We start from the raw sequence: 13,645 nt of genomic DNA, 5'->3' as shown, positions 1-13,645 counted from the left end.
TCTTTGAGCCCTTGTGGGGGAGAAAGTTAGAGGTTAATAAGTGAGTTTCCACATGAAAAATATACTCCAACACTCCTGTCTCCCTAAAATTTTTCATTCTTTCCTCTACACTTTACCAAAGAATTTCTGTTATTGCTGATGAGAAGTCTGCTGTGGTTCTTTTGTAGTTAATATATCTCTTCCATAACTTTTAGAATTTTTTATTATTTAACGTTTTGTAGTTTATCTATTATGTGCTATTTGGAGATTTATCATATTTTATAAAGATTTTATTTATTTATTTTTAGAGAGAGGGGAAGGGAGAGAGAGAGGGAGTGAAATATTGGTGAATGAGAGAAACATCAGTCATTTGTATCTCTCATGCCCCCAACCAGGGACTGGCTCAAAACCCAGGCATGTGCCTCTTGGCTTACACCCAACCCACTGAGCCACCCCAGTCAGGGTGGAAATTTATTACATTTAACACAAGTTTTGTAAAGCTGAATGCTCATTTCTTTCTTTTCTTCTAGGAATACACCATTTTACTTTCAATAATTGTGTCTATCTCATTTTCTTTATTTTCTCCTTAAACTTTTATTACACTACATTGGAGCACCTCATGTATTTTAATTCCTTTCAGATTTTCTATCTTTTAATTCATTGTGATGAAATTCTAAGAGATTTATCTATTTCCCTATTCATTAATGATCTCTTCAGCTCTGTCCAGTCAATAATTTGGACCAATTTTTTATTTTAAAGTTATATTTTTCAGTTTAAAGATATATATTGGGGGGGTTTCTATTTGCAAGTTTCTTGCTTCCTAAAGCCTGTTTTTCTTTTGTAGATGCTACTCCATGTTTTATTTCTTTGAGGATTTCAAACATGAATATTTCAAAGTATTTTTTTTTTAGATTACTTTGTTATTTCTATTTCTCAGGTGTGATTCTTCTAATTGGTTGTATATAATGACTGTATCATGGCTGGTTTTTCTTAAGTTCTTTTTTTAAAAAAAAGATTTTATTTATTTATTTTTAGAGAGAAGGGATGGGAAGAAGAAAGAGGGAGAGTAACATCAATGTGTGGTTGCCTCTCACGAACCCCCTACTGCGGACCTGGCCCGCAACCCAGGCAATGTGCCCTGACTGGGAATTGAACCAGCAATCCTTTGGTTTGCAGGTGGGCACTCAATCCACTGAGCCACACCAGCCAGGACTCTTTAAGTTCTTTATTAAGAATTATGAACTTATACCCTGGCTGGGTGGCTCATTTGATTGGGGCTTTTCCCCATACACCAAAAGGTTGTGGGTTCAATCCTCAGTTGGGGTACATATGGGAAGCAACTGACTGATGTTGCTCATTATCTCTCTCTCTCTCTCTCTCTCAGTCAAATCAATAAACATACCCTGGTCAAGGATTAAAAGAAAAGAATTTTGAGTTTGTCTTCTATGATTTTTAAAAAAAATTTTACAGCTTTATTTAATAAGTATTAATTTCCTTGCAGAAAACACAGGATTTCTACCGATCAAATAATAATAATATAGTAAGATGAAAGATCTATACACATATAACTTTGTTCAACAAAAATCATCTTTGTACATGCAAATTCATGAAAAGGTCCAAACTGGCAGGACCTATTGTTCATTTATTATGGGTAGAGTTCCCATTTTACAAACAAACCTCTTACTTATGGAAAGAGGATCAGGGTTTCAGAATGTCTTTGGTTTATATTTCCTGTTACCAGAAGGGCAGAATCCCCCTGCTGTCCATCAAATGACATGGACTTGCAGCTACAGGGCATTATGCAGCGTTACTCTTCTATTCCAGAATTAAATACTTGTAAAACAGAGTTAAATATATATAAAGACACAATGTATACAGGATAATCCCCTGGTAACCATACACACACTCCAATCTTATCAAATTATAATTTGCTTACCGTACCCTTCCCCTCTTTTTCCTCCCAATTTCTCTCATCTGGAATCCTATATAAGCTTTTATTCAATACTACCACTTCAAGGGCCAGGCAAAGTCCCATCTTGCCACTAAAGGACCAAATCTTCCCTGACTATTCTGCTCTACAGTAATCTAGGCTCTGACCCTTTTTTGTCTTTATCAATCATTAGGCCTTAATCTTTTTGCTGCCTAATACTGTTAATTAGCTTTTCACAAGTTTTTGACATATCTTCCAATTAGATTGTGAGCTCCTTAAAGTCAGATTCCTATGTTGTTTTTTCTATATTCCTCATGCCTATGTAGGTACATAGTAGATTTTCTACATGTCTTGGTTTTGAAAAGTCACATGGTCAATCCAAATATGACTCAACATGTACATTTAGTATTCTTTACAGATTTTTCTAGAACTGATCTACATTCTCTGTATAAACACGGAGTTTCTGTTAGCCCAATAAATGTTTTTTGGGGGGATCAGAACTCAACTGCTGACTCTGTGTCCCAGCCACAGGACTGCAGTTCATCCTGTGGAAACTCAACTTCGATGTCATAAACAAAATTTGGATAATTCTTCTTCTTCTGATTTTTGTCAAAAAGTTCATCCATGATGTTCTTCCTTTTGGCAAGTTCCTTGTCATCTAGTTTGTTCAGGTCTTCCTCAGGATCAATAGTTGTTTTCCTTTGTAGTAGTTCCTGTAATCCCCTCTTCCCACTGCCCCCCCCCCCTCCCGCATACAACTGTAATTGAATAACAATAAAAACTTTTTTAAAAAATAGTTGTTTCCCGTCGAATCTGTTCCATTGTTTCTGCCAAACTCTGTCCCCATAAGTAACCTCGTAAAAAACTGAATAACTTCTCTAGCTGTCTCAGGGTCACCTGTTCCAAGTAACTCTTGTGTCACGGATTATTCGTTAATTGTTCAGCAGCTTTATTGCAATCTGAAAACTTTGAAAAGTTTCGTACAGGCATAATGCGTTGGCGACTTTTCCCCTTCATTTCATTCTCATAGATTAAGGTAATAGCTAGAGGCTGGGATCTAACTCCACATTTCTTGGCAGTGTACATCATTCTCACATACACTTCAGGGTAAATCAGAGGAAATCTGATGAAAATGTGTTAGTCACATAATGACTTCCCTTAGAGAAGTACAGAAAATGCATTTTCTCCGGCAGGACATCATCTAAAACTTCCGTGAGGGGGTTGTTTCCATCCAACTGCAGTGCGCTGAGAAGCACTTGACTGGACTTTGAGGCCCAGCGGAGCCTGGCACTGCAGGAAGAGGCCACAGCCACAGTCCTGCGTACAAGGCTGAGGGATAAAACTCCCCGGCAGGAGGCCCGAATCCACAAATACCTGGAAGTGGAGGTCGATAATGACAACTAGGCGAGTCCGCTCCCCAGCCAGCTTGCCCAGGTCACGGTCGGGCTCGGGGGCCCAAGGAACTGTTCCCACAGAAACAGTTCTATGCACTTCCCTTATCTCTAAAAGTAAATAAATATTTTCAAAGGCGCTTGCCCCTCTCCTCGCCCCGCCCTCAACGGGAACAGAAAAGGGCGGGGCATCTAGGGAGCGAACCAAGGGTCCTGGACTGCCGCCTCTGGAGAGGCTGGAACTATCCGGTTGCTCCGGGGCTACGAAGAGTAGTGGCGGAGAACTGGGGGACCCAGTGTGCGAGGACCAAAGGCATGCGCGCACGTAGGCTTCCCTCCGGTCACTAACTCCTGGGCAGCGCGCTCTAGGAGCAGCGTGAAGCGTATGTAGGCTCCTCCATCAGCGTTCACCCAGGCGCACTCCTCTTGGGCACACGCATGTTCTTGGGCGTCCTGGCTTCCCGTCTTGGTTGTGGTCGTGGGAGTGGTGGCCTGGCTACTCATCTGGGATTTGGCTGGACTCACTTGCACAGCAGCGACCTTCTATGACGTTTTTAAAAAACTTTTTATTGTTGTTCAATTACAGTTGTCCTCATTGACCCCCCGCCCATTGCTCTCTCCCGCCCTGCCCACCCCCACCTCCCACATTCAGTCCTCCACCCTCTCCACTGCTGTCCTTGTCCGTGGGTCCTTTATGTACACTTTCCTTGACCCTTCCCCTTCTTTCCCCTGTTATCCCCCTCCCCACTTCCCTCTGGTCACTGTCAGTTTGCTCTTTATTTCCAGGTCTCTGGTTCTATTTTTCTCACTTGTTTGTTTTGTTAATTAAGTTCCATTTATAGGTGTGATCATATGGTATTCGTCTTTCATTGCGTGGCTTATTTCACTTAACATAATACTTTCTAGTTCCATCCATGCTGTTGTGAAGGGTAAGAGTTCCATCTTTCTTTCTGCTGCATGGGATTCCATTGTGTAAATGTACCACAATTTTTTGATCCACTCATTTCCTGATGGGTATTTAGGATCTTTCCAGTGCTTGGCTATTGTAAATAATGCTGCTATGAACATTGGGGTACCTAGGTTCTTTTGAATTGGTGTTTCAGGATTCTTAGGGTATAATCCCAGCAGGGGAATTGCCAGGTCAAAAAGCGGTTCCAGTTTTAGTTTTCTGAGGAAATTCCATACTGTTTTCCACAGTGGTTCCAGAGTCTGTATTCCAACCAACAGTGTACTAGTGTTCCGTTTTCCTCACAACTTCCCCAGCACTTGTTTCTTGATTTGTTTATGATGGCCATTCTGACTCGTGTGAAATGGTATCTCATTGTGGTTTTAATTTGCATCTCTCTGATGGCTAATGATAATGAATATCCTTTCATATGTCTCTGGGCCCTCTGTATGTCCTCCTTGGAGAATTGTCTGTTCAGGTCTTTTGACCACTTTTTAATTGGGTTGTTTGACTTCCTGGAGTGGAGTTGTGTGAGTTCTTTATATATTTTGGAGATCAAACCCTTGATCTGAAGTATCATTTGGAAATATATTTTCCCCTATGGTTGGTTCCTTTTTTATTTTGCTATGTTTTTTTTAGCCATGCAGAAGCTTTTTAACTTGACGAGGTCCTACTTGTTTATTCTTTCCTTTATATCTTTTGCTCTAAGAGACATATTGGTGAAAATATTGCTGTGTGGGATAACTGAAATATTCCTGCCTATGTTCTCCTTTAGGACTTTTATGGTGTCATGACATATTTAAGTCTTTTATCCATCTTGAATTTATTTTTGCGTATGTTGTAAGTTGGTGGTTGAGTTTCATTTTTTTGCATGTAACTGTCCAGATCTTCCAACACTACTTGTTGAAGAGGCTATTTTTACTTCATTTTATGCTCCTGTCCCCTTTGTCATTTTCAACAGCTTTATTGAGATATAAACCATCTAACACATAATTCGTCCATTTAAAGCATATAATTCAATGGCTTTTAGAACAATCACCTGTATATTCATCACCACAATCAATGTTTTTCATTGCCCATTTTATGACCTTTTGTCCTGCATTCACTCCTGGATTATGGTGTCCTCCCTGTGGAGCAGTTTTACAATTTCAGTGCACTACACTGATACAGGTCTTTTATTTGAGCCTTGGCTCAAGACTCATGCTCTGAGAAAATAGAATACTACTGAGTCCTGACCTCGTCATAAAGATTTATGCCTGAGTGTTATGAGTGTGACTTTTCTTTATTAGTCATTGGGAGGCACCTCCAGGAAAGAACATAAAGTTATTTCAACTTTCTATTTTTGGTATCAGTTTGCTCACAGATTCTGTTTCAGACTCCTTGTCAATAATGGAGCTCCTGCCCCAGCTGTTGTAGCTCAGTGGATTGAGCACGGACCTGTGATCCAAAGGGTCGCCGTTCAATTCCTAGTGAGGGCACATGCTTGGGTTGTGGGCTGAGTCCCAGGTAGGGGGCACGTGAAAAGCAACCACACTTTGTTGTTTCCCTCTCTTTCTCCCTTCCTTCCCTTATCTCTAAAAGTAAATAAATAAAATCTTTTAAAAATTATATTAAAAAATAATGGAGCTCCTAACAAGAGCCCTAGTTGCCTCTGTCCTTGCTTGGGCATTGAAAATGAGGCATCGATGATATTTACATATTTCCTTCAGCTGTGGATCACAAGGCTCCAACCCTTTTCTATGACTGTGGGTTTGCTCTGTATATTTTCTTTTTCTGTAGGGTAGCAGCTTTATTTCTGGTCCACAAAGACTTCTTTTTCTAGTGTTTTATTCATGAACAAAATTTTAAATGTTCTATTTATTACATCTGAGGTAGAATGAAAGTGAGAGATTCAGCCTGTGTTCAGTCCACCTCATTGACATAAAATTGGTAAACTCCTGTGCAAATAACCTTCCAGCAATCCCCTTAGGCGCTCAGAGTGCTCATCCTGTCTTCAAGTCCCAGGATGATACCACTTGTGTACCCCATGCTTTGGATCATCCCTACAGAATAGGCACTCGGAAAGCAAAACGTGCTTACAGATTTTGATGCAAGACCCCCTATAGAACTGAAGGACCAACCTTGTCTCTCCAGTACTCTGATAGGTCAGAACTATTTCTATCCTTTAACCAACTCCTTAGCATGAGAAGATATGAACAGGGGAGATGGGCAGGATTTCATAGCATTCTGCTGTCTATCTGCATCTACAAATACCTCCTCCAATCTGCTAAGGGAGGAACAAAGAGAGGCTCATTAAAGCGAGACTGTAGTGTGACAGAGCACCAGACTAGAGAGGACACATGTAGTTGTAACTGGTCTCTTACTAACTAGCTGTCAGGCTAGTGAATGCCACTTTTTTGTCTCAGCTTCTGAAATGAAAATAATGATAACAGCAATTTATTTTGGTAGATTGGTTACCTTTTCATTTGTGCAGAACTTATTTCGGAGATGTCTGGCTGCGGAGAGATCTGCCACTAATTCTAAGTCACTGGGTGAATTTTTGGACAATTCATACAAACACTAGGAATGAAGATTTAAACTAAAAGAAAGCAAATAATTTTCTAACAGAGCTATCTGAAGATAATCTTGGAAATGGCATAATAATAGTTAACATTTCCTAAGTAATCACTTAATACTAGAAATTGTTTACTTAATTTACTCTTTATAGAACTCCAATGAGTTAGATATTATTATACCATTTCTCAGATGAGAAACAAGAACTCAAAGAAGTTATGTTAATAGAAAGCTGGGCTCTGAGCCTCAGTCTGTGAAACCAGGAGGAATAAACCCAACCACTCTACTGCTTTGCCAATGGAAGTGCTCAGGAGCAGCTGATGACCACTGGCAGGCAGTGGAGAGAAGGTCAGAGCAACAATTAGGAGGCTGAGCTGGATGACTGCTCAGCACTGAGAACTCTTGATTCTCAGTTTCCTGAAAAATAATAGTTATATTTGATTGCTAAGGTCTCCTTCCCATTCTGAAATCCTATGATTCATGAGCTAGGGATGGAGGATGACAGAAAAGAAATGTCAGATGTATTCTACAGTGTCCCAGGGATTAGTTGGGAAGACAATTGTAAGTGTATGAACCCAGCTGCCCATGACGCAGTGCTTACTGGGTGGCAAGGGAAAGTCAGCAGAGTAGATGGAAAGTATTGGAAGGCATGAGCAGAGGGCTTGGAATGTCAGGGTCTAAGTGGGTGCCAGGAAAAGGAAGCAGAAAGAGTGTGTGTTTAAAAAGCCAGAGGTGTTTCTTTTTCAAAGCTTAGCTGCCATCTGAGCAGCTCTATTCATGCTCTGACAGCTCCCAACCCCAGCTGTCAATGGACACCTTTCACTGCCTCATCCCAGCTGAAGTGCCCCTGCTGTCCTGAACTCAACACCTCTACACACACCATCTCCACCTGAGCTTGACACAGGAGGCCAAGAAAGGCCACAATTGCTCTGGTTGCCTCCCACTCCCAGAGAGCCCTTAGGGTTAAGGGCTGCTACAAATATTAAAATAGAGGCCCAACATATGTGTGCATGTGTGTGTGTGTACTGATTTTTTATTTTCCCAAGCTCAGAACTATTTTAGGGATGGGGGAAAAGAGAGACAAGTTGGTGGCAGTGAAGTCCTCAATTAACTGGGGAGGAGAGAATAATTTTTTTCTGCACTTTAACGTCATTTCCCACTAAAAATTTGAACAAAAAATGGGGGGATGACTGTCATGGTTTGTCAGTGGTTGGAGGGGGAATGGGAGAGCAGGGATGTCCTGGAAATGGGGACATAAGAGGATGATAGCAGCAACCAGCCTGGCTATTTCCTAGGCAGAACTGCACTGCTTGGGGGAGGGGAGCTCTTTGCATATATCCTTGTATAATCACACAGTATTTGTTGGAGTATGGTCACATTCATGATCATTGGGAGTTTCCACCTGTGCTATTTCACCATGAACAAGCAATATGATGAGGAAGGGAAGGAAATGCCCTTTTGGAAATTAGTTTGTAGATAAAGTGAGGCAGAAGAAGACAATGTGGAATCCAGGGAAATAAAAGAGAATAACTTCAGTTCAACTTGGCAGGTGTTTTCCAGCATTTTCTGCCTGCTCAGCATTATCCTAAATGCCATGAAGTCCAGGGTCTTGGAGGTAAAGATCTATCCAGGCAGACAAGACTAACACAAGAAACTCTGGAACCCCTATAAATGTTGAACAGAAACTATCAAATGTCAGAATTTTTTACTACAATCCTATACTTGTTCCAGAAGGGAAGTATTGCTATTAACCTTGATGTTCCAGGTTTGCCTTGAATGCTATACAATTCTAAGTAAAATGAGGACAGCTAGATTACAAAATGAATCATTGGTTCAGCCTGGATTCTTCAAGAAGCAGACCCAAGGCAGAGGCTGATGTGCTAATATTTTGCGTGTACTGTTTCAGAGGCAAGAGTGGGGAGCAAGGGGAGAAAGGCAGAGAAGGAGGCAGAGCCAATAGGAGGGTGTGTTATCAAGCTCAACACTGCTAAGTGAGACTGCAAAGGACTGCACCCTGGAGAAGCCGTATCAACCATGTCTTGGGACCATAAGGGTAGTGGGGTAGGGGAGGAGGAAAGGCTTCTGTCTCCCACTGGCCAGAGGTTTGTCCTATGTTGCATTGATTGCCCCACATTTCTAGGTTGTTCATGTACTGGCGTAGGTGCTAAGGAGTGTTCCACCACTGAGTCCATAAGGTAACCCTTAAGGGAGGTCAGATGCACCTGTGTGAAGTTAGTCCACAACCACAGGCAGCTGGAACAAGACGCAGGTAAGGCTAAGAGTATGTAAAGTGATGCACGAAAGGGGTCTAATATATCTATTATCCCTCTGCTGCATAATAATCACTGTCTTACCATAGAATTCTCTGAATTCCCAGGTCCTGTCACTATGCAAGGCATAGAGCAGGCCCACACAATTTTTTTAATTAAATAAATGTATGAAATCAATTTTGTTGAATAAATGAATGGTCACAGAGACTTGAAACTTCTTAGTTGTTCCTGACTTCATTCTCTTACCACATTCCCACCCCATACCTAACCAGTCAATCACCACATCACAACAGATGAGGCCCTTTCTGTGTTCCCTCACTTTATCCCTAGTTCAAAATGGAGCCTCATGGCTGCCCAGCCTCCAAGGTCTTCCTTCTGCATCAACTGCTGCTGCCTTTAGTCAGCTTCAAGTGTAGCATTGGGCACCCCACTCCCCAGGTGCCCAAAGACACTCAAAAGTTCCTAACTGCCTACAGAGGGAAAGGCACACTTTCAAGAATCCTTCGAATGTGTGCTTCCTACCTCTATGCCTCATCTCCCCCTCAGGATTCCCCTCCAGTTTCCTCCCAGCTCCTGAACACACAATGGAGTCCTATTACTAGTGTTTGTTTGTTGGAATCCATGCTATTTCTTCTCACTAGAAAGTCTTCTCTCTACATAATAAAATCTAACTCATCTTTCATAGCCAATTTCAGATGGCATCTACTCTACGAAGTTTTTCCTGAGCTTTCCCCATCCCTGGGTCCTTGCTCTGAGAATCTTTAGCATTGTTTTTCTCTCCCTTAGCACACTGATCTTCTCCCTTGTAATATGGCATTGTTTTCCTCTCCTGCCAGATCTGAGCATCTAAGGGCAGACTTCTTTCTTACTGATATCCTCCCAAACCATCCAGTACCTAGCCCATAGTTCTGACCTGACATGGACTGGGTACCCTCCACACTCACCACTCTGAGGGTGCACAAGAGCTTATGGGTGCGGATTGTGCCTACCACACTTACTCCAGTGTTCAGCCATTTCCAGAGGCACAGCTGGCAGACCATCCGCAGTCACACAATCAACAGCCCAGACCCTAGTGTGGGTGCCTCTTGCTAATCTTATTCCATTTAAGGGTGGCAGTCAGAGCCCAAACAAAGAAAAATTTTCCCAGGCATGAGTACTGCGGAAATGAAGAGAGGCAGTTCCTGGCAGCCACCCCAGGGGAACAACAAATATAACCCAAAGGTTGAATATAAATATATTTTAAAATGTTTAATTACAACAAAACATTAAAATAGTTTAAAAATAAGGAGAATTAAAGCACTCCCAAAGATCCACAATACTGACACAACTGTTTTTATTTTTATTTGTTCCTTTCAGGTCTCTGTTCTTATAATACCTATTTTTACACAATTGTCATCATGGTGTACATACAATTTTGTATCTTGCCTTTTAACAATATATGAAAAGCTCTTAAGAGAACCCTGCTATAGACAGCAAGATGGTGTTTGAATCCCAGTTCTACCACCTACTAGTTGTGTAGGTTACTGAATCTTTTGTTTCCTTTTCTGTAAATTGGGATTACATGTCCTCATAGGATTACTGCAAGTATGAAATCTCTTTAAAAAAAATAAAATCTCTTAGTAAAGCACCTAGAAAACAGCACTTAACAAATGAAAGTGTGTTCCATAATTATTACCAAAATATGAGGGCTTTTAAAATTCACTTTTCCCCAGCCAACGACACCCTATAAAGGTTCTTAAGTTGATTTCCATATGTGCAATTTTACCTCAAGCATTTGTAAGTCTAAACCCCTCCAAGTTATATTTCAACCCATTTAAACAAAAGTCCCAGGAAGACGTGAAACACCTTTCTACTACGCCCTGAATGCCTGTTGTTGGTTGAATAGCAGCCTGAGGGGATTTAGTGTTGACCAGGCTGCAGTGCCCAGGGCCACAAGCTCTCCTGACTGGGTTCAGGCAGGGCCCTCAGTTTCTCTCTGAGGAAGCCCTTGTTAGAAAGTAAATGTGCCCCATACCATTGAATCAGAGTAATGGAAAAGTTGTCTAGGTTAAAGGGATAGAGGGGACTTAAGCCTTGCTTCCAAGCCATGACCTCCCAGGGTTACATGTAGGTGAAGGAGGTACATGCTAACTGGGGTGATTTCAAAGCAGTATTAGGTTCCACACCAAAAATCATCTTCCTACTCACCACCATGCTTAATGAGGTGCCTGGAAGTCTCACAATTGGTCATTCCTTTGGTTTAGAGCTTTGATGGCATCTATTAACATCATACACACAGTCCAGCAGAAGTAACGCCTTTGAGTGTGGTTGGTAGGGTATGTGAATGTCTTGCACAAGATGGACAGCAATTTGAACATTTCATCTAAAACCTCATATGGTGTGCTTGAGTGTGATATTGTTATGTTGCAGAACTACATGCTTATGATTTTGTAATAAAAGATTTTTATGTAATAAAAAGGGGAGTTATTTGTGCCTGACCCTGTATATTACTGGCACTAATTCATCAGCGCCTCACTGTAATTCTGATAATGGGTTCTCCATTTTGCACTCTGTCTAAGACTTCATCCTGTCTAGTAACCCAGCCCTAGGATGAAGTTCTGCTTCATCCATGTCAGACTCCCTCCTCTGAGTCTGGAGGACTTGCTCCAAAAACAAATCAGTGGCTGTAGCCCTACCTCCAGCTGAGAGATATCTCTTACAGTGGCTGCCTACATGTGTCTTGCACAACTTCTGTGGCCCAGCTTCCCCGCTGATGTGCTCCCCTCATCCTTCTTTCTCCCTTCTCTGTGCTCTTGACTTCTTGATGTTTTGGCCCCTCTGATGCCAAGGGTCTTTTAGACCACACCCCACTGGCTGTTTCCCAGATCAATTGGACATAGTCTTCTGCCTATCAGCCTGATCTCCAGGGAACAGGCCTAGTTTAGAAGACCCCAGGCATGTTACAAGAATACATAGTAGTGAAAAGAGTAGCTACAACATCAAATAGGGCTTTTTAGAATCTTAACATATAACGTGTACTATTTTAAATTAAGACCTTTTATATGCTCCTTTTGCTTCTTGGAATAAAAATATTTCTTTATCCCTTAAGGCTTTGGCTGAAAGAAATATGTGTGTTTTGTAACAGTTGGTGACAAGCAGTGTTGTTGTAGGTGCTGCTTGGATTTTCTGTCTTTCAAAAATGTTGGACCAGACTGAGGTCAGGGACAACTGTATTCTAGGGTTTTCTGGAAGAAATTTGAGTTCCCCCACCTGGGTTCTTCTACTCATCAGTGCCCGATTTCTTCTCAGCAATCAGATCTCAGCATCGATGTTACCTCCTCAAGAAGGACTTTCTGCCCACCCTACCAGAAGTTTCCTCCCCTGCTTTAGTGCCCCTCCACCTGTTTCCTTCTTGACACTTACCACAATGTGTAATTATCTTGTTTGTTTACTTGGAGTAGTGTGTCTTCCCCACAATACTGTAAGCTCCAGAAGTCAGGAACCATACCATTTTATATAGGGAACCTATCCAAGTGGCATGGGAATGTAGCCCAGCCCATGACTCGGAAAACTGGTGGGGAGCGAGTTGGCACACAGGAACCGAGCCCACAGATCGGTTTTCCTGTGGGGAATCGGGCCTGCATTGTACCTAGGCTACTACGAGGCTTGCTTTTTGCTACAGCTCCCTCACCCTGAATTGAGGCAGCAAATGTTTACTGCATATCTTTAAAGTAACTTCCTAAAATCTGTGCTAAACCTCCCAAGTATGGAGTGTAACCAGTTCAACCACTTTTCCCCTTGATCTGCAACATCCTTCTCTTTGAAGTAATTAGCAACATTCTTTTCTTTGTTATCTGTAAAAGGTAATCACCTACAGCAAACCTGTGCCTAGTAAATGAGGACCATCTGCTATGTAATGTACTGAGAAAAGCAATAAAAGCCTGTCCAGGCAGGGGTCAGGGCCCTCTCTCTCAGTTAGAGTGGCCATGCTGTCCCTTTTCCTCCACAGGACTTCTGCAGTCCATGTGAATTTGTTTGTTGCAGCCACAACACACGGACCCTGTGGGCCAGAGTCCGCTTCAATTTTATAAAATTGTATTCTTAAAGCCTAATATGGTGCCTAGCCTGAAGCAGTGCTCAATAAGTGTTTGTTCAATGAAACTTTTTCTCTTTTCCAATTGAAATAATAATAAAAAACTATAGACCATACCCATTTCTGTTGACTGTCAGATGACCAACAAAAGTAAAAACTACTGATCTTTTCTATTTACATATTATTTGTAAATTCTGCTATTGTTAAGGATGAATATGTGGACCAACTGTGGAGGCTTCCAGCATCTACTGAGGATTAGGAAATGGGCAACTTATCTTTAGCAGCTCCCTCCAGCCTCGCTGTTTTCTTAATCCCCGTATCCACAAAAACAGTCTTTCAAGATACCTGCAAGGTGCCTACTGCCTTTGCTCTTTTGTTTTTTCTCTGTTATCAAGATTTGCTATTAAAAAGAAATTTGAAATTCACTCATATTATGATTCTTTATAGAAGTGTTATTAGTATTTTAACTACTTCAACACTTCAGTCATAGGAATGGGACACTGG

The 13,645-nt window shown here is 41.5% G+C and overlaps 1 pseudogene; it reads right to left on the bottom strand.

Annotated features, from left to right (window-relative positions):
- Positions 1 to 2,403: 2,403 nt before the first annotated feature.
- On the bottom strand, positions 2,404 to 2,998 carry LOC112314569 (centrosomal protein of 19 kDa-like; annotated as a pseudogene).
- Between the last annotated feature and the right edge of the window lie 10,647 nt (positions 2,999 to 13,645).

Source organism: Desmodus rotundus, chromosome 12 (genome assembly GCF_022682495.2).
Source record: "Desmodus rotundus isolate HL8 chromosome 12, HLdesRot8A.1, whole genome shotgun sequence".
NCBI lineage: Eukaryota > Metazoa > Chordata > Mammalia > Chiroptera > Phyllostomidae > Desmodus > Desmodus rotundus.
The sequence above is the reverse complement of the archived record's forward strand: the minus strand, read 5'-3'. Positions and strand labels throughout refer to the sequence as shown.